The following is a 20112-nucleotide window of genomic DNA, read 5'->3' on the forward strand; positions in this document are numbered from 1 at the left end:
CACCCCCCATTCGCTTTATTGAAAATTAAAGGGTTAAAAAAATAAAAAATATACACAGATTTGGTATCGCTGTGTTCAGAAATACCCGATCTATCAAAATATAAAATCAATTAATCTGATCGGTAAACAGGGTAGCGGCAAAAAAATTCCAAATGCCAAAATTATGTTTTTTGATGACCGCAAATTTTGTGCAAAATGCGATAACAGGCAATCAAATGTGGTACCTTTAAACATGTCAGCTCAAGATGCAAATAATAAGAAATCACTGAGCCCCATAACTTCGAAAATTGGAACGCTATCCTGGAAAATGGCGCAAAAAGGGTGCCATTTTTTTTTACAGACTTCTGAATTTTTTAACCTCTTAGATAAAAGTAAATCTATACATGTTTGGTATTTACAAACTCGTACCAACCTGAGGCATCACACCGACACATATGTTTTACCGTTTCGTGAACACTGTGAATAAACTATCATGCAATCGCACTTTTTTTGCATTTGGAATTTGTTTGCCATTTTCCAGTAAACTACATGGTAAAACTTATGATTTCATGTAAAAGTAGAACTCGTCCCACAAAAAAAAAGTTCTTATATGGCAAAATTGACAGAAAAATAAAAAAGTTATGGCTCTCGGAAAAAGGGAGTGATAAAAACCCGTAAAAATGGAAAAACGCACGGGGGTAGAGGGGTTGATAAGAAAAATTAAAGAAACACTATAGTGAAAATAGAGTCTAAGGGAAAATTTTCTCCTTGGGGAGCCTGACAAACCAATCTGGCTGTCAGTGGTGAGGAGTCTTATAGCTGTTATGCTCCTCTGGGAAATATTCAAATTGTCTCTTCAGAGAGGAAGGAGACGAACTCTGGTGCCACCTACTGGATGTAGCAATCAAAAAAGTCAAAAGTGGCCCTTTAACAAGCCTTTTCACATGACCTAGGATTTATGCCAGATCAGACCCTCAATTTGCAGACATGGTGTTTCGGATGATTGTCCCTCGTCAGTACAAAGTATGACAGCCAGATTGATTTGTCAGTCTCCGCAAGGAGAAAAGTTTTCCCCTTAGACCCCACTATAGCTTCTCATTCAGCCAGATCAGACCTCATACTTTGCACTGACGAGGGACAATCATCCTGAAACACCGAGTCTGCAAATTGAGGTTCTGATCTGGCATAAATCCTAGGTCATATGAAAAGGCTCTCTAAAGGGACACTTTAAACTTTTAGGATTGCTATTTCCAATAGGTGGCACTAGAGTTTGTCTCCTTCCTCTCTGAAGAGACAATTTGAATAGTGAAAATGGAGTTATGATTGGGACACTGAGTTTTACCTAGTGGTCCTTTAACATTTGGATTAGCATTTGGACATTGCACATAATTTACGTGTCAAAACATTGACATCCTGGGAAATATATTTCTATTTTCTCTAACCCTTTACTTGTCCAGTGTGTTTTCACCCAATGCAATCTGAGCATGTAGTATTTTCTCAGCTTGTAGCATTCAGTATAGTAATATACCATAAATTGAAATTGATTGTGACTAACATCTTTCAGAAGTTTCAGTCACTAGCCTATGAGGAAGAATATGAACGCGTTGACTCTGGAGAGAACCATTGTGGGAATATTTATTTTTCAAAATTGACAAATGGAGATTAAACTGATTTTTTTCTACCGTAACGAGATTTTCTATCTGCATTCAGAGAAATCTTTGCTTTCTGCCTCTCCATATAACTGTTACAGACTTTAACCTTCTTAGTAACGACACACTTAAAAAACAGATAAAGGACACTAAGTTATGTTTGATTCCTTTTCCCTCTCTGGATTTACAATGCACAAAACTGCAATAAAAAAAATAAAAATGATATGCTAAAATGATATGTCATGGATTTTATTGCTAAGACGAGCTCCTAGTCATTCCTCAGCTATTTGCCAGTTCAGATATAAAATTTCCTTTATTCTAATGATTCCGAACATTATTATTCTCTATGTCAAAAAATGTTATGTTGGACGTCGACAACATTAAGGCAATCAGTGATGGAGCTCTCACAAGTGTGGGGTTCTTGCTGTGATTTGAATTGACAGGTATCTTCCGCATCTCAGCTTCTGGGATTTTTATCTTTATAGCTCAATGGAGACATAGCAAATAATATCACATCAACTCTGCGAGGTGTAGTTATCATCCCGGAGATGGAAGATGTATATCCACACTCGGTATATTGTTACATGTCCCAGAACTGTTTTGTAATGGATTAACATTATTCTCTCTTGTCACACGGTGCGGTGCCATGAAAGTCATAAAATACTTTTCTGTTCTTTTTTATATTCATCCAGCGATCAGCAAGGAGTGAAGTTAGCAGTAGAGAGATTTACTTCATCTATAAGTCACATTAGAATATTCTGCAGAAGACAGGCTAATTCCGGTAAGAAGCGACATCTCCGTCTTCGGCAGACATAGTAATTGGGATTCAATAAACTTTCTGTGTCTCTTGCTCGGCCTTCCGGGAGAGAAACTTTTGAAGATAAAATGTGAATAAAGAAATACAGGCTATATATATATTTATATATATATATATATATATATATATATATATATATATATATATATATATATATATTTATATATATATATATATATATATATATATATATATAGATAGATATACACTGAATATTTATTTATACTTAGTGCTATCTCCAGCATGAAGTGAACGAAGAAAACAACAATTTGATTATGAGGTGTTCTGATATACCTACAAAAAAATTGTTTAAAAGAACTGAAGTCCTCAGTGGTTGATACCTTTTAATGGCTAACTGAAAAGATGGTAATAATAGCAAGCTTTCGAGACTACTCAGGTCTTCTTCAGACTCAGTATAAAGGCAGCTTTACACGCTGCGATATCGTGACTGATCTCCCTAGCGTGGGTACCCGCCGACATCGGTTGTGCAACATGGGCAAATCGCTGCCCGTGGCGCACAACATCGCCCAGACCCGTCACACTACTTACCTGCCCTGCGACGTCGCTGTGACCGGCGAACCACCTCCTTTCTAAGGGGGCGGTTCGTTCAGCATCACAGCGACGTCACAGCTACGTCACTGAACTGCCGCCCAATAGAAGCGGAGATGAGTGGGACGAACATCCCGCCCACCTCCTTCCTTCCGCATTGGGGGCGGGAGGCAGGTACGTTCCTGCGGTGTCACACGTACCAATGTGTGCTGCTGCAGGAATGAGGAACAACTTTGTTACTGCTGCAGCAACGATATTAGAGAATGGACCCCCATGTCACCGATGAGCGATTTTGCACCTTTTTGCAATGTGAGGTAACGTGGTCGGCTGCACAGCAGAAGACACGGGATCCAGGCACCACTGGTCACAGCACACGGTTTGTTACACAAACCAAAAGTCCAACAACAATATACATGTGTTCCCCTGGCAGAAACTCAGGGAGTTGTGTTCACTCCCTCACACTAAGGCGCCACGCCCATGTTCCTGTTTCCTTTTAACCCTCCTTTCAGCCTGCAGGGAAACAGCATAAACCCTGGAGTGGAGTTGCTTTCTATAGATGGAGTGAGCACAACCGGGGCGAGACGTACCGGCCGTCATAGATAACCCCGGTCACAGTCTCACATACCCCCCCCTCAGTTCAAGCGAGCGGGGTTGAACTCCCGCCATCAAACACGGGCCGCGGGACAAGGCATCGGTGTTGCCCTGCAACCTACCGGTCCGGTGTTCAACCGTAAACTAGAAGTTCTGCAGAGAAAGGAACCACCGGGTAACCCGGGCATTCCGTTCCTTGGCGGACCTCATCCAGACCAGCGGAGAGTGATCCGTCACCAAGCGAAACTGTCGTCCCAGCAGGTAATAGCGTAGGGACTCCAAGGCCCACTTGATCGCCAGGCACTCCTTCTCCACTACGCTATAATTCCGCTCGGGAGGGGTGAGCTTCCTACTTAAGAAGGTGACGGGGTGTTCCTCCCCCTGAACCACCTGAGACAGCACTGCCCCCAGGCCGACCTCCGAGGCGTCAGTCTGTACTATGAACTCCTTCCGGAAATCAGGGTTGACAAGAACGGGCTGTCCGCACAGGACCCCCTTCAGGGCCCGGAAGGAGTCCTCGGCCTGCTGAGTCCAGCGCACCATGACAGACTTCTTGCCTTTGAGAAGGTCCGTCAAGGGGGCTGACAATCCCGCAAAATTTTTTACAAACCTCCTGTAGTACCCCACGATACCCAGGAAGGCCCTAACCTGCTTCGTGGTCAGGGGTCTAGGCCACTTCTGGATCGCCTCAACTTTGTTAATTTGGGGCTTAATCACTCCTTGGCCTATTACGTAGCCCAAGTAGCGGGCTTCCGTGAGCCCCAACGCACATTTCTTGGGATTGGCTGTCAATCCGGCTGTTCGGAGCGCGTTCACCACCGCTTGTACCTGTTCCAAGTGGGTCTGCCACTCAGAGCTGTAAATAATGATGTCATCAAGGTACGCTGATGCATACGCCTGGTGGGGTTCCAGCACCAGGTCCATCAGCCTCTGGAACGTGGCCGGAGCGCCATGTAACCCAAAAGGCAAGACAACATAGTGGAAGAGACCCTCCGGCGTAACAAAAGCGGTTTTCTCCTTGGCGGACTCCGTCAGTGGCACCTGCCAGTACCCCTTGGTCAGGTCGAGCGTGGTGAAATATCGCGCCTGTCCCAGCCGGTCAATCAGCTCATCCACCCGGGGCATGGGGTAGAGATCGAACTTGGATACTTCGTTCAATCTCCTAAAGTCATTGCAGAACCTTAAGGAGCCATCAGGTTTTGGTATTAGGACAATGGGACTAGCCCATTCACTCCGGGATTTTTCGATGACCCCCAGGCGTAGCATTGTCTTCACTTCCTCTGATATGGCTTGTCTTCGAGCCTCCGGCACCCGGTATGACTTCAGGCGTACCTTCAGGTGAGGCTCGGTGACAATGTCATGTCGTATCAGACTGGTCCTACCAGGCAGCTCGGAGAAGACATCGGGGTTCTGTTGAGCCAGCCGTCTGGCCTCTCGCCTCTGTTGCTTGGTGAAGGCTTCTCCAATCCTTACTTCCGGTTCGTCCTCTCCGGAAGTTGCTGGAGCCGGGTTTGAACGACCCGAAGAGGAGGGAGATGGGGAAAAAGCAACCATCAGGCTTTCCCGTTCCTGCCAAGGTTTTAATAGGTTGACATGGTATATTTGTTCAGGTTTCCGCCTACCGGGCTGCAATACCTTATAGTTGACCACCCCGACTCTTTCCTTTATCTCGTAGGGGCCTTGCCACTGAGCCAGGAATTTACTCTCCGCCGTGGGGATCAATACCAACACCCGATCCCCGGGTTTAAAGGTCCGCACGGTGGCTTGTCTATTGTAGCGGCCGCTTTGCGCTGCCTGAGCCTCCTGTAAATGCTCCTTCACAATTGGCATGACCGCGCTTATGCGGTTCTGCATTCCTAAAATGTGTTCAATCACACTTTTATGGGGGGTGGGCTCTTGCTCCCATGTTTCCTTTGCCAGGTCCAACAATCCCCGGGGATGTCGCCCGTATAACAACTCAAAAGGCGAAAACCCCGTGGATGCCTGTGGCACCTCTCGTATGGCAAACATCAAATAGGAAAGCATCATATCCCAGTCTTTCCCGTCTTTGGAAATCACCCTTTTGAGCATGGTTTTCAGGGTTTTATTGAATCGTTCCACTAAACCGTCCGTCTGAGGATGATACACAGACGTACGCAACGGCTTGATCTGGAGTAGCCGGCATAGCTCTTTGGTCACTTTAGACATGAATGGGGTCCCCTGATCCTTAAGGATCTCCTTGGGCAACCCCACCCGGCAGAACACAGCAAACAACTCCCGAGCTATAAGCTTCGCCGCAGTATGTCTGAGAGGTATCGCCTCTGGATACCGGGTGGCATAGTCAACGATCACTAGGATGTGTTGGTGCCCTCGAGCGGACTTTACGAGGGGCCCCACCAGATCCATCCCTATCCGTTCAAAAGGGACTTCTATAATGGGTAACGGTACCAACGGACTGCGAAAGTGGGCCAGGGGTGCGGTAAGCTGACACTCCGGGCAGGTTTCGCAGCACCGTTTTACCCCCCAAAGACCCCGGGCCAATAGAACCTTTGCAATATTCGCTCCTGCGTTTTCTTGACCCCTAGGTGGCCACTCATCAGGTGTTTATGAGCCAAGTCGAGGACCCGCCGGCGATATGGCTGGGGCACCACCAACTGCTCTACCCCCACGCCCCGTATTTCATCTACCCGGTAAAGTAAATCCTGTTTAAGAGCGAAATGGGGGTACCTTACCTGGGCACCGGGCAGCTGTGCCACCCCGTCAACCACTGTCACCCGACTCCGGGCATGTATTAATGTAGGGTCCTGGAGTTGGGCTGTCCCAAACGTATCCGGGGACGCCTCCAACTCCGGGATGGGCTCGACTATCTCAGCCTCTCCTGCCAATACCTCTAGGGGCGACCTATCGGGTTCACATTCTGTCCCTATCATGGGGACCCCTACGGCAGGCGTCCCGGATTCGGGATTGTCGGGCTCAGGTCCCGGACTGTCCAATATCTGAGGGGACTTAGGAGGCCCCTTCCATAAAGTCCAAAAATAGGGCAGATCCCTTCCTAGGATCACGTCATAGGGAATAGTGTTAATAAGTCCCACCTCATGTTGCACCTGACCGCAGGGTGCTGTGATGGTGACAATCCCCGTGGGATAGTCTCGGCAGTCCCCATGTATGCAAACCACCCCCACGGTACGTCCTGTGGCCTTTACTTCAGCCCTTAGGGTTGATCGCACAAGGGTCACTAAGCTTCCGGAATCCAACAAGCCTGTAACCGGACATCCATTCACCTGTATTTGGCACAAGTGGGGCTCAGTCTCCGGGGAGACAAGGTCAACGGTACACACCACCTGAGCATACATTGAACCCCGCTGGGTAACCCCACAATCCATGGGCTCCGTGGTGAGTGGACACTGGGCTTCCATATGTCCCACCCGCTGGCACCGCCAACATCTAATAGGGAAGGAAACCCCCTTGACGAGTTGTCGTTTAGGGTACATAGCCTTCCGGACCTCAGGGACGGCGGGCGCGGCCTCAGACGGGACGGTAGCGGACTCCCGCACCGGTGTCAGCGGTGGGTCCTTGACTCTAGGCTTGGAGGGGCCGGACCGACGGGCGGTACGCAAAGTCTCAGTGTCCCGTATCAAGTCCTGCGTAGCCACATGCCGCTCCACCAGGCACACTAATTGGTCCAGGGTACTTGGGTCGCCCTGTCCTACCCACCGTTGAATGGTGACGGGTAAAGTGCGCACAAAGCGATCAACTACTACCCTTTCCACCATTTGCGCAGGGCTCAGAGTGTCAGGCTGCAACCACTTCTTTACCAGATGCAACAAGTCATAGGCCTGGGAGCGTACGGGTTTGGCTTCCTCATAGAACCACTGATTTACCCGCTGAGCCCGTACATAGGTATTCACCTCCAACCGAGCAAGTATTTCGGCTTTCAGGGTCGCATATTCTATGGCGTCCTCGGTACAGAGGTCCAGGTACGCTTTTTGGGGCTCCCCCGTCAGATAGGGCGACAATACCTCAGCCCACTGGGGGGTCGGCAGCTTTTCCCGCTCGGCCACCCGCTCAAACACCGCCAGGAACGCTTCCACATCATCCCCCGGGGTCATCTTTTGCAACGCTTGTCTCACCACTTTCCGGACGCTGCCGTCGTCACCCGGTCCCGGGGTTGTTGCTGCCGGTCCGGCACGGATCGACTTGGCCAGGAGAACCATCTGTTCTTGGTGCCTTTGTTCCTGCAATTTCAAGGATTGCTGCTGACGATCCAACGACCGGAGCAGGTGTGCATTGGTCTGTTGCTGCTGTGCATTAGCCTGTTGTTGCTGTGCATTAGCCTGAGCCAGCTGCTTTAGTATGTCTTCCATGGCGTCAACGGGTTTGGGCTGTAGTATAGCCGCTCGAATCCAGGACATGTGCTACCGGGTCACCAGGGATGAATGCTACACCTCACCGAGCTGGCATGCCCGCGTTCTCCACCATCTGTGAGGTAACGTGGTCGGCTGCACGGCAGAAGACACGGGATCCAGGCACCACTGGTCACAGCACACGGTTTATTACACAAACCAAAAGTCCAACAACAATATACATGTGTTCCCCTGGCAGAAACTCAGGGAGTTGTGTTCACTCCCTCACACTAAGGCGCCACGCCCATGTTCCTGTTTCCTTTTAACCCTCCTTTCAGCCTGCAGGGAAACAGCATAAACCCTGGAGTGGAGTTGCTTTCAATACATGGAGTGAGCACAACCGGGGCGAGACGTACCGGCCGTCATAGATAACCCCGGTCACAGTCTCATAGCAACAATGCAAAATCGCTCAAAGGTGTCACACGCAACAACATCGCTAAAGTGACCGGATGTGTGTCACAAATTCCGTGACCCCAACGAGATCGCTTGAGCGATGTTGCAGCGTGTAAAGCGGCCTTTACACAAAATCTGTAGAGTCACATATTTATACACAACAGGACATAGAATGGAGCAGTACTGATATGATAAGACTGCTCATAACTACAATAATCTTGCAAGGATATCATTAATGCAAAGATTGTAAGTATTTTACTCTAAAATGAAAAATATGAAAAATATACAAAAAATATGAAGGGACATTTTTTAATAAATTAAATTGCATGTGTACCTAGCATTTAATAAAGCACCCAAACATATAATATTAGGGTTACATTCCAATTACTATCAAATTATGGCTGGGTATACCATTTACACAAGTTTACCTTCATGCAGTTACTTTAGCCATATGAACAGAAAAATAATACTGGCACCTTCATGCAATATCAATAATTAATCACATTTGAGAATTAGCATGTTGTGATTCACCCCCCCCCCCCCCCCCGGCTACTAATCTTCAGACAGTACACAGTAACTATCTTGAACACAATTATATGCTAATCGTCAAATGTGATTAATTATTGATATTGCATGAAGGTGTCAGTATAATTTTTCTGTTCATATGGCTAAAGTAACTGCATGAAGGTAAACTTATGTGTAAATGGTATACTCAGCGATAATTTGATAATTTTTGTAATTGGAATATAGGTCGCAGTGCGCGGTCACATTATAAAACGTGACCGATCACTGCAACCTGCGGGACACACTTACGAAGTTGCAGCTGTGAAAGCCAGCAATTTTATCTTGAGGCATTTTTTTTTTACCAATTTTTGTTGTTTCCTGAGTGCATTTAAAAAAGTTTTATCTGTCAGTGGTTTTTCTTAGCTGCTTACTGGAGTTATCTGGACATTTTTCTACTCCATTAAAAAATGAAACAACTACTAGTGTTTTTTTAAGCAAAAACACCACAAAATGCTAAGAAGACATTGTGTATCTTAAGGGTGCTTTACACGCTGCGACATTGCTACCGATATATCGTTGGGCTCACGTCGTTAGTGACACACATCCGGCACCGGTAGCGACATCGCAGCGTGTGACACTAAGGAGCGACGATGAATGATCGCAAAATCGTTCAAAAACGGTGATCGTTGACACGTCGCTCCTTTCCTTAATATTGCTGCTGCCACAGGTACGATGTTGTTCGTCGTTCCTGCGGCATCACACATCGCTATGTGTGACACCGCAGGAACGACGAATATCTCCTTACCTGCGTCCACCAATGTGGAAGGAAGGAGGTGGGCGGGATGTTACGTCCCGCTCATATCTGCCCCTCCGCTTCTATTGGCCGGCCGCTTAGTGACGCCGCAGTGACGTCGCTATGATGCCGAACGCACCTCCCCCTTGAGGGAGAGATTGTTCGGCGGTCCCAGCGACGTCGCTGACATGGTATGTTCGTTTGACGCTGCCGTATCGATAATGTTTGCTACGGCAGCGAGCACCAAATGTCGCACGAACGATGGGGGCGGGTGCTATCACGCTTGGCATCGCTAGCAATTGCTAGCGATGTCGCAGCGTGTAAAGCACCCTTTACAGTTGTCTTATGAGCCTTTCCATGGACATGTATTGTAATTTATAGAGTATGTTCAGAGCAGAAAATTCCTGAAGAATGGTTTGCTCACTTCTTTAACTGCTTGAAGTTTTTGAAACCATAAATCCCTGAACATTGGAACAATAAGTTGTTTTTAAAAAGAAATGCACATTTTCATTCTTTTGAGCCTTTTGTAAACACTCTTTCACGTGGGTTTAGGAGCAATTGACCGATTTGGAATAGATATTGTGTGAGTATACCTGCAAATTAAACAAAATCCTTCCCCTTCCAAAAAGGCTAAAACAAGAAACACTAGGTAGGTGTCATGGTTTCGATGTGCAGAACATTTAATATTGTTCTGCTATGCTTTCTTGCAGAGCCGGCATATGTTGCTTATAGTGCAGAGCGTTTTACAGGATGAATGCTCTGCTGGTTATTTCACAAGCACGGGGTTTCACGCTGGTCCTGGGAGGTTCTCTCACAGATGCTTCTCATTCTCGATGATTGATCTGCTTCTTTAGGGAGCATGTTAGCTCAGGACACCACCAGTCGTACTTCCTGTTTACAGTTGTGCTGTTGGCTTCCGTAGCGTTCAGTGTTCAGATCTTGGTCTCTCGACTACGAACTGCTGTTCATCTGTCTCTGCCTGTCCTCCCCTGTTTCTGTTGTGACTTTCTGGCTTCTGACTTCGGACTTCCTCCTGAGAACATAACCGCTTGCTCCCTGTATTTTGTACATACTCTCCTGGAACCCTGACCTTCGGTTTGTATTATGACCTCCTTGTTACAGTCATCACTTTGGGTAAGTACACGTCCATGAAGCCTAATGCAATAACAGGTCGCAGTAATAGTGTGATGTGTAAGGTTTATAAGTTGGACTAGTAAAACAGGTATGCAAAACCATACATTCCCAGTTAAATATTGAATGACACATGTTCAATTTTCTACATTTTCTTTAATTATCCACCCCACTCTGTCCTAAAATGACCAAACATGAAATTTCAAAAATCTTTGTTTTACAGTCTTGAATATAAATTAAATTTTATATATATTTTTATATCCAAGTTTGCTGTTGTCTATCCTACATGGATTAAAGCATTACCACATTCAAGCAATCTGTGCATTAATTTGTTTACCTAACTGTACATCTGGCAGAACCAACTATAAAAAAAGCAAATTGTATTGAGCAGCAGAAGGGCATCTTAGAAACTTTTTTCCAGATGTATTTGAACATCAGTGAAAAACCCCATTATCTACTGTAAATAGAAAATAAATTGTTGTATGGCGCCGTTCCATCTGTTGCTTTAGTTTATGAATATAATTCTTCAGTAGAATTCACTACATTATTACTGTATATGAAACAGGCACTACATTTTTATCAACGCTAATGAGATGTAAAAATCTTAATTAGATTTGGAATTGCAACACACAGAAACAACGCACCAAATATATTCCTCGATGTTGTGTAGTTTGTCATTTTTAGTGCTTTCAGCTGTTATTATTTTATAGAACACTACATTTTTATATGCAATGTAAGACATAAAATACTTATTAATAGAATAAATGGTTTGACCATTGTTATGGTTTATTGCTTTTAAAGGAAACTTAAATGAACATAATGACCATAATAACAAAGATTAATAGTAATATTAATAGTAATTAATTTAATACGTAGATTGGAGAGATGTGTAAAAAGCTGCAATTAAATATTCTGGTTTTACTTTTATTTTCCAAAGGACCTCTAAAAAATGAGAAAAGAAATTGGATTGGGTACTACGGGCAACTACTCTTCCTTTATTTTGTAGCAGATTGGATACATATTCCTCATTAGTTATTTTGCATGCCTTTTTTCAAACAAATTTTGTAGTTAAATAGTTACATAGGTTGAAAAAAGACCTAGGTTCATGTAGTTCAACCTTCCTCCACCAATTCTACATTTTGTCACTAAATCACTTATAACCGACAATGTTGTGTGTACTGAGGAAATCATCCAGCCCTTTTTTTAAAAGCTGTTATAGTGTCAGCTATTCCTACCTCTTGTGGTAGGGCATTCCACAATTTGACTGCTCTAACTGTAAATAACCCTTTCCTATCTACCTGCCAGAATCGCCTTTCTTCCACTCACAGTGAGTGCCCACTGGTCCTTAGTATTGTCTTTGGAAGGAATAAAATGAAAAAGGAGAGGGTGCTCCTGTGTGGAACCTTAAAAGCACAAGATTTAAGTGGTGTGAGATACACACTCACCTGATAGTGTTGTACAGCAGGTACAACACTGTATGATGCTGAAGGGGGAATCCTGGTTCACCGCTCCTCATCAGCTGGGATCCCGCCCTCTATGACCCGCAGGAATCTGCTCACACGATCGGAACTTCCACGTGTAGTGTGAAGCCGCCAGACCGGCGTCTGACAACAGCTCTTCCTCTGAGACGGATGGTCCCGTGATCCCGGTAGCAGTGATTCACCAGCCCCTTGCATATCCTCAGGCAAAGCCCGTAGCTGAAATGAAATGAAAAAGGAGAGGGCGCTCCTGTGTGGAACCTTGGAAGGAATAAGTCATGTACCAGTCCTTTGTATTGACCACACATGTATTTATACATATAAAAGACATTTGCTCCAAGATGTCTTTTTTCTGAGCTAAACAAATCCAACTTTTCCAACCGCTCATCATATCGGATCGGAGGCCTGTAAGGGGTGCCTGAGGGCGTGCTAGTCATTGCCGGGTATAATCCTCAGTAGTGCACCCTGGCCCTTCTACATGAATTAGGGTGGTGGGTCTGTCGCATACAAATCAGATGGCACTCTACTGTAGTAGATAACAGCACATCTTTACTTGGATCAACTTGTTACCAGGTATTTACTTAGTATGTCACACTTCACGGTAATCCTTCACTTCCTCCTAGACTGCTGTATTCACTGAACACTACAGTAGCCAGATCCTTCCATCTAGGACCGTAAAACCCTCTGGGATATACTTTCTACCCCTATGGCAGCTACATGTCTGTCTTCTCTCTCAGAGGCCGGTCTCCCAAGTGTCAACTGCCACGCTCCACAAGTCTCCATCTGCCCTAGCCATTACCAGGGCAACAGCTCGTTCTGCATGAGGACATAATTTCCCCAGCAGCACTACCTAGCCTTTTCTATTTAACCTATCAGAAAGCTTTTTCTATCCTATCACTAACCCCTACTGTAGAAGCTAATGCTATTGTCAGGTATTAATACCCCTAAACTACTTTTATAGTCATGGCTACCTATACAAAAACACTACTTAGCAATGACTTACCAACTATTTTACTAACTAAAATGACTAACACTGCTACTGCCCCATTTGCCTAGCATCTATACCTTATTGCTATAAATACATATTTTCATGCACCATTACATAACAACAATATGGTCAACATCTCCAGAGGAAGGAGCTTGACTACCCCCTTACACTCCTCCCTCCTTTGAACATGGTCGACCTCGACCATACGAGCCTGTAAAACACCAAACATTGCACAAGAATTATACATCAATTAACATATTCCATTCTTCTCTCTTTAGATCTACCTGACGTCAGTTCCACTGGCTTAGGAACCCTGAAAATAAACTTCACTTTGATAACATGGGTCCTCCATTCAACAGGATCTCGTACATATGAGTTAGTTCCTTGGACATGGTTCTTTCAATGTTGCATATGTCCATTCAACCAAGCAGTCTCTTTGGGTCACCCGTTGTCCCTCTTCCCTCCATTGTGATCATCAGTCCCCAAAGAACAGAATCCATGGGGCAAAAAGGCAGAGTCCACATAACAAGGCCTTGTCTTGAAATCCTTCAAGAGGGTGCTCAACATGCGCAAATAAAATTTGGAGGGGGTAAATCAAAACAAAAAACAACTTTGGCCAACTTTGGGGATTGTCCACTGAGCTTGGCCTCCTGACCTGTGATGAGGAATTCACTTTTCTATATATACCTTTCATTTAGATATAATTGCTTGCTACTTGTTGGATCAATCAATATCCCTTTAATAACCCAGTCCCTTTAAGACATAGCCTGCTTAAATCTAAATTCTCTTTTTTAGAGAATTTCAATGGTCTCAGAATGCGCAACATAATTATTAAGTAGACACTAAACAAAGATGACTTATTTACACTTCAGCCCTGACCCGTACCATACGAGTCACTCTGTTCTCGGACACCCGAGGTCATGAAATCACGCAAGTCATCTTTGGCACGAATGTACATAAGTAATTCTTTAACTAAGTACTTATATTTGATTGGGTTTATGTTAATTTGGTATTATTGTATTGGCTATGTCCTATGTAACTCCCATTTTTAATTCTGTATAAAAAGGCTGCTCCTGCAATATGGAGTGAGTTCTGTGATCTAATCAGAGCTCTTGCATATGCAATAAAACTTTCTTTCTCGCACAAAAAGAAATACTGTCGTGTAATCCTTGGGAGACTGAGAACATTATTCCGTAACATTTGGTGTTTCTGCCCGGTTCCTCTCCACCTGCCAGACTGCATGGCGACGGAATCTAGCACCATAGACATTCATTATGTCACTTAATGGATTCCAAAGGAATCCTGCGGAGTGCTTTTTTTTACAGCAACAGAAAACGCTACATTCAGCGTTCCTTCTGCCCGATGATCACTTATGGTCACTGACAAAACAACTGATGCGCCGCGGGGCGGATGCAACGCAAGACCATCCATTGCAATCTGCCCTTAATAGAAGCCTATGAGGAATAAACGGCTTCCTGCAATGGATACCGTAATTCCTCAAGGTGGAGGATTGCAATGGATGCCGCACAACGCAAGTGTGAAAGTACCTTTAGTTGGGTGACCTTTAGGGATTGATCCATATTTGTTTCCATTGTAAAAAATCCCACATATTAGGCTCCGCTTAGAATTGCCTAAAAACGTCTGCCATTCGCTTGGTTGATATTGTGATATGCCTATTTTTCTCAGTAAGCCTTGAACATTGTTGCAATAAACAAAATCACTTTCGTCCAAGAGTGAAAAGACTTCACCAAGGCTGCCAAATACTCTACTGCATTAGCACACATTTCTGTGGAAGACGCCACCACCAGAGTTGGTATAGAATCACAAATGGTCAGCTATGTATTTGAATAATACCTTAATACTTAATTAAATGCACATTGCACATACCATACAGGCCATCTTTGATTTTATATTTAATACCACTGTGGAGGAAAAAATCCCAAATCCATATGTGGGCAACTGTACAGTATCTCAAAAGGTAGAGTTGCTAAAAAAATGATGACATATTCTGATTCAGAGGACTGAATATAGCTAAACTGAAGCCTAATAACTGAGGAAAAAATTTTTTCCCCAGTATAAGTAAACAGTTGTGCTCAAAAGCCTATATACCCCGGCAGATTTTTTGCTTTCTTGGCCTTTTTTCAGGGAATATGATTCATAACACAACATTTTTTTTTCCACTCACGGTTAGTGGTTGGGTGAAGCCATTTATTGTCAAACTAATGTATTTTCTCTTTTCAAATCATAATGACAACCAAGAACATCCAAATGACCCTGATTAAAGTTCACATGCCCAGTTCTTAATACCTTGTATTGCCCCTCTAACATCAATGACTGCTTGAAGTCTTTTGTGGAAGCTGTGGATGAGGCTCTTTATTTTCTCAGATGGTAAAGCTGCCCATTCTTATTAACAAAAAGCCTCCCGTTCCGGTAAATTCCTGGGCTTTCTTACAGAGAACTGCGTGCTTGAGTTCTCCCCAGAGTGGCTCAATGATATTGGGTCAGGAGACTGAGATGGCCAATCCCGAACCTTCACTTTGTTTTGCTGTAGCCAATGACAGGTCGACTTGGCCTTGTGTTTTGGATCGTTGTCATGCTGGAACGTCCAAGTACGTAAGTATGCGCAGCTTCTGGGATGATGAGTGCAAGTTTACCTCCAGTATTTGCTGATAATATGCTGCATTCATCTTTCCTTCAACTTTGACCAAGTTTCCTGTGCCTTTGTAGCTCACACATCCCCACATTATTAGCGATCCACCTCTGTGCTTTACAGTAGCAATGGTGATCCTTTCATCATAGGCCTTGTTGACACCTCTCCAAATGTAACGTTTATGGTTGTGGCCAAAAAAGTTAGATTTGGTCTCATCACTCCAAATTACCTTGTTTCAGACATTTGGAGGCTTGTTCTCTGTGCTATTTGGCATATTGTAGGCTAGATACTTTGTGGCATTTGTGCAGTAATGACTTTATTCTGGCGACTCAACCATGCAGCCCATTTTTCTTCAAGTGCCTCCTTATTGTGCATCTTGAAACAGCCTCACCGCTTGTTTTCAGTGAATTCTGTATTTCAGCTGATTTGTGGGTTTTCCTTGGCATCCAAAACAATTTTTCTGGCAGTTGTGGCCAAAATGTTTGTTGGTCTACTTGATTGTGTATTGGTTTTTACATAGCCCCTGATTTTCCATTTGTTAATCATAGTTTGAACACTACTGACTGGCATTATCAATTTCTTGGATATCTTTTTGTATCCCTTTCCTGTTTTATACAGTTCAACTATCTTTTCCCATAGATCCGTTGAAAACTCTTTTTCTTTCCCCATGACTCACAATCCAGAAATGTCAGTGGCTGGATGAAAGATGCAAGAGTCTCTCTGGATCCCAGAAACTTACTCAGCTTTTATGCACACACACTAACTACAAGCAAACAGGTCACAGGTGAGGATGTTACCTTTTATTAGCCATTCAAACCCATTAATGTAAACTTTTGTGCATGTTATCAAGCCAAAATCACCAGGGTATATGAACTGTTGATCAGGGTCATTTGAATGTTTTTGGTTGTTATTATGATTTAAAAAGAGAAGACACAGTAGTTTGACAATAAATGGCTTCACCCAACCACTATCCATGTGTAGAAAAAAAGATTTTGTGTTATCATTCATATTCTCTGAAAAAAGGCCAATAAAGCAAAAAATCTGCCGGAGTATGTAAACTTTTGAGCACAACTGCAGGTGTTTTCATTACAGGAAAAGGTATAACGATCTGTAGCAAAACAAAATTTCCTATTGTATTCACCGAATGTAGAGCCCAATTCTGGTATGAACCTAACTTTTAACCTCATAACGACGGCCGTACGACTTAAAGCGGCGGCAAAACAGGGTACTTATTCTGTTCCGCCGCTTTAAAGCGGCGGCCCGAAAAAACCCTGTAGCGCCCCCCAGCGACCGAAAATCTCGGGGGTTTCAGCTACCGGGGGTAGCTGAGATCCCCCAGATTATGAATCGGGGTGTTTTTTTTGGACCCCGATCATGTGATCGGCGGTATACACTGTATACCGACGAACACATGAAAAAAAAAGAAATGGCCGGTAAAACTGATTTCTTTTTCATCTGACATGATCAAACATGTCAGATGAGAAAGAAATCTAACCCCCTAGTGCCCCCAAAGCCCCCGGTACCGGAGAGTCCCCCCACCCCCACCCCTACCCCCACCGGACATCCAAAATGGCGCCGAAGCGCACAGAAAACTGCCGCCGGCGCCGGCTCTGCAGTCATTTCCCTCCGATCTGAAATGATCAAACATTTCAGATCGGAGGGAAATGTCCTCCCCCTGACCCCTCCTCTGGTCCACCGGAGCCCTCTGGTCACCGGAGCCCCCTCCGGTTCTCCAGAGCCACCACCCCCCTCCCCCCTCCGGAGCGTGGAAGATGGCGGCGCACAGCGCGCGGCCGCCTTCATTCTGCTCTTTCTGCCGCATGTGACACGTCACATGCGGCAGAAAGGTGTCCCCAGGTCCCACTAGGTCACCCCCCGTCACCCCCCCCCCCAGCCCCCGGTTATACGTTACCTGGCTGCTGGTGCTCCGGGCCCGCGATCGCCGCCTCCTTCTTCAAAGCTGGCGGCGCATGCGCAGACAGCGGCTGTCAGCTGGATCCCTGCAAGCAGGGATCCTGCTGACGTCGCAACTGCACAAGCTACTCCACTGTGGACCGGGGGAGGGTGAGTGCGGTAATCTGCAGTCACACTCCTCACATGGAGAGACTGCTGTTCCAGAAAATGGGGGGTACGTTCTGTGAGCGTGCCCCTCATATTCTGGAATGAGGTTACTGCAGGTCACTCTGCCCTAGGTTGGACCGGGGCAGTGTGAGTGCAGTATTCTCAGATTACTGCACCCACACTGCTCATGGAGAGCTTGCTCTTCCAGAAAATGGGGGATACGTTCCCTGAACGTGCCCCCCATATTCTAGAAGATCCAGAGACGGCGTGGGACCTCCAAAATGGATTACAGCGACCGGAATTTCTTTATTTTCAATAAATTGGTAAAAGAGGAATGTTTCGGGGAGTGTTTTTTCAAATAAATTTTTTTTTTGTCTTTTTTTTCTATTACTGACTGGGTTAGTGATGTCGGGTATCTGTTCAGATGCCGTGACATCACTAACCCCAGGGCTTGATGCCAGGTGACATTACAGCTGGTATCAACCCCATATATTACCCCGTCTGCCACCGCACCAGGGCGCGGGATGAGCTGGGGCGAAGCGCCAGGATTGGCGCATCTAATGGATGCGCCACTTCTGGGGCGGCTGCGGCCTGCTATTTTTAGGCTGGGAAGAGTCCAATAACCATGGCTCTTCCCACCCTGAGAATACCAGACCCCAGCTGTCCGCTTCACCTTGGCTGGTGATCTAATTTGGGGGGGACCCCACGTTTTTTTTTTTAAAAAAAAAACGCCTGGGGAGCCCTCCAAATTGATCACCAGACAAGGTGAAGCTGTCAGCTGTGGTTTGCAGGCTACAGCTGTCTGCTTTACCCTAGCTGGCTATCAAAAATAGGGGGGACCCCACGTCGTTTATTTTAATTATTAATTTTTTGGGGGGCTAAATACAAGGCTAGGCACCCTTTAGTGCCACATGAAAGGCACTAAAGGGCGCCAGCTTAGAATATGCAGGGGGTGGGACGTTATATATGTTTGACATCTATCCATTCATCCATTGTAGCATTTTAGGCTGTGTGCCCACAATCAGGGTTTGCAGCGTTTTGGGCGCAGAGTGTTTTCCCTGCGTCCATAGCGCTGCGTTGTGCAGTAGAAGCACAGTGGAAGGATTTTTAGAAATCCCATGCCCACTGTGCTTCTTTTCTCCGCAGCATAAACTGAGCGGTGGCGCAGCTTCCCGAGCCTCAGCATGTCAATTTATGCTGCGGAGATGAGTGTTCTCTGCAGGTAGCATAGAGCTCCACAGCAGCCTGAACCCAAATCGTGGGCATGGGCAGCTGCGTTCTCCCGTGGACAACACTCACATCTCTGCAGGAGGCTGACACTGTGTACTAGACGCCGTGTCGCTGGATCATGGCCACATAGCCTAAAAGTGAGACATTTGTTGCTACAGCAACATTTTTGTGAAGTACCTGTGGATTCAAAATGCTTACTATACTCCTGAATAAAATCCAGTTTCCAAAATGGAGTCACTTGTGGGGGGTTTCTGCTGTATAGGTACCCAAGGGGCCCTGCAAATGTGACATGGTGCCCGCAATTTATTTCAACTTTTCCAGAATTCAAATGGTGCTCCCTCCATTCCAAGCCCTCCCATTTATCCAAACAGAGGTTTTTGGCCACATGTGGGGTATCCCTGTGCTCATAAGACATTGGATAACAACCTGTGGGGTCCACAGTTTGTTGTTGTCTCTTGAAAAAGTGAGAAATTTGATGCTAAAGCAACAGTTTTGTGAAAAAAATGAAAATTTTCAATATGGCAACCTAAGCTTATCAAATTCTGTGAAGTACTCGTGGATTCAAACTGCTCACTATACACCTAGATAAAAGCCTTGAGGTGTCTTGTTTCCAGAATGAAGTCACTTGTGGGGGACCGCCACTGTTTAGGCACCTCAGGGGCTCTCCAAATGCAACCTGGCGTCCGCTATTGATTCCAGCCAATTTTGCAGTCAAATGGCACTCCTTCCCTTCCGAGCCCTGCCATGCGCCCAAACAGTTGATTTCCACCACATATAAGGTATCGCCAAACTCAGGAGAAATTGCACAATAAATGTTATGCTGAATTTTTTCCTTTTACTCTTGTAAAAAAAAAAGCTACCTGGTTGAAATAACAATTTTGTGGTAAACTTTTATTTTTTTTTTTTCATGGCTCAAC

This window comes from Anomaloglossus baeobatrachus, chromosome 6 (genome assembly GCF_048569485.1).
Source record: "Anomaloglossus baeobatrachus isolate aAnoBae1 chromosome 6, aAnoBae1.hap1, whole genome shotgun sequence".
NCBI lineage: Eukaryota > Metazoa > Chordata > Amphibia > Anura > Aromobatidae > Anomaloglossus > Anomaloglossus baeobatrachus.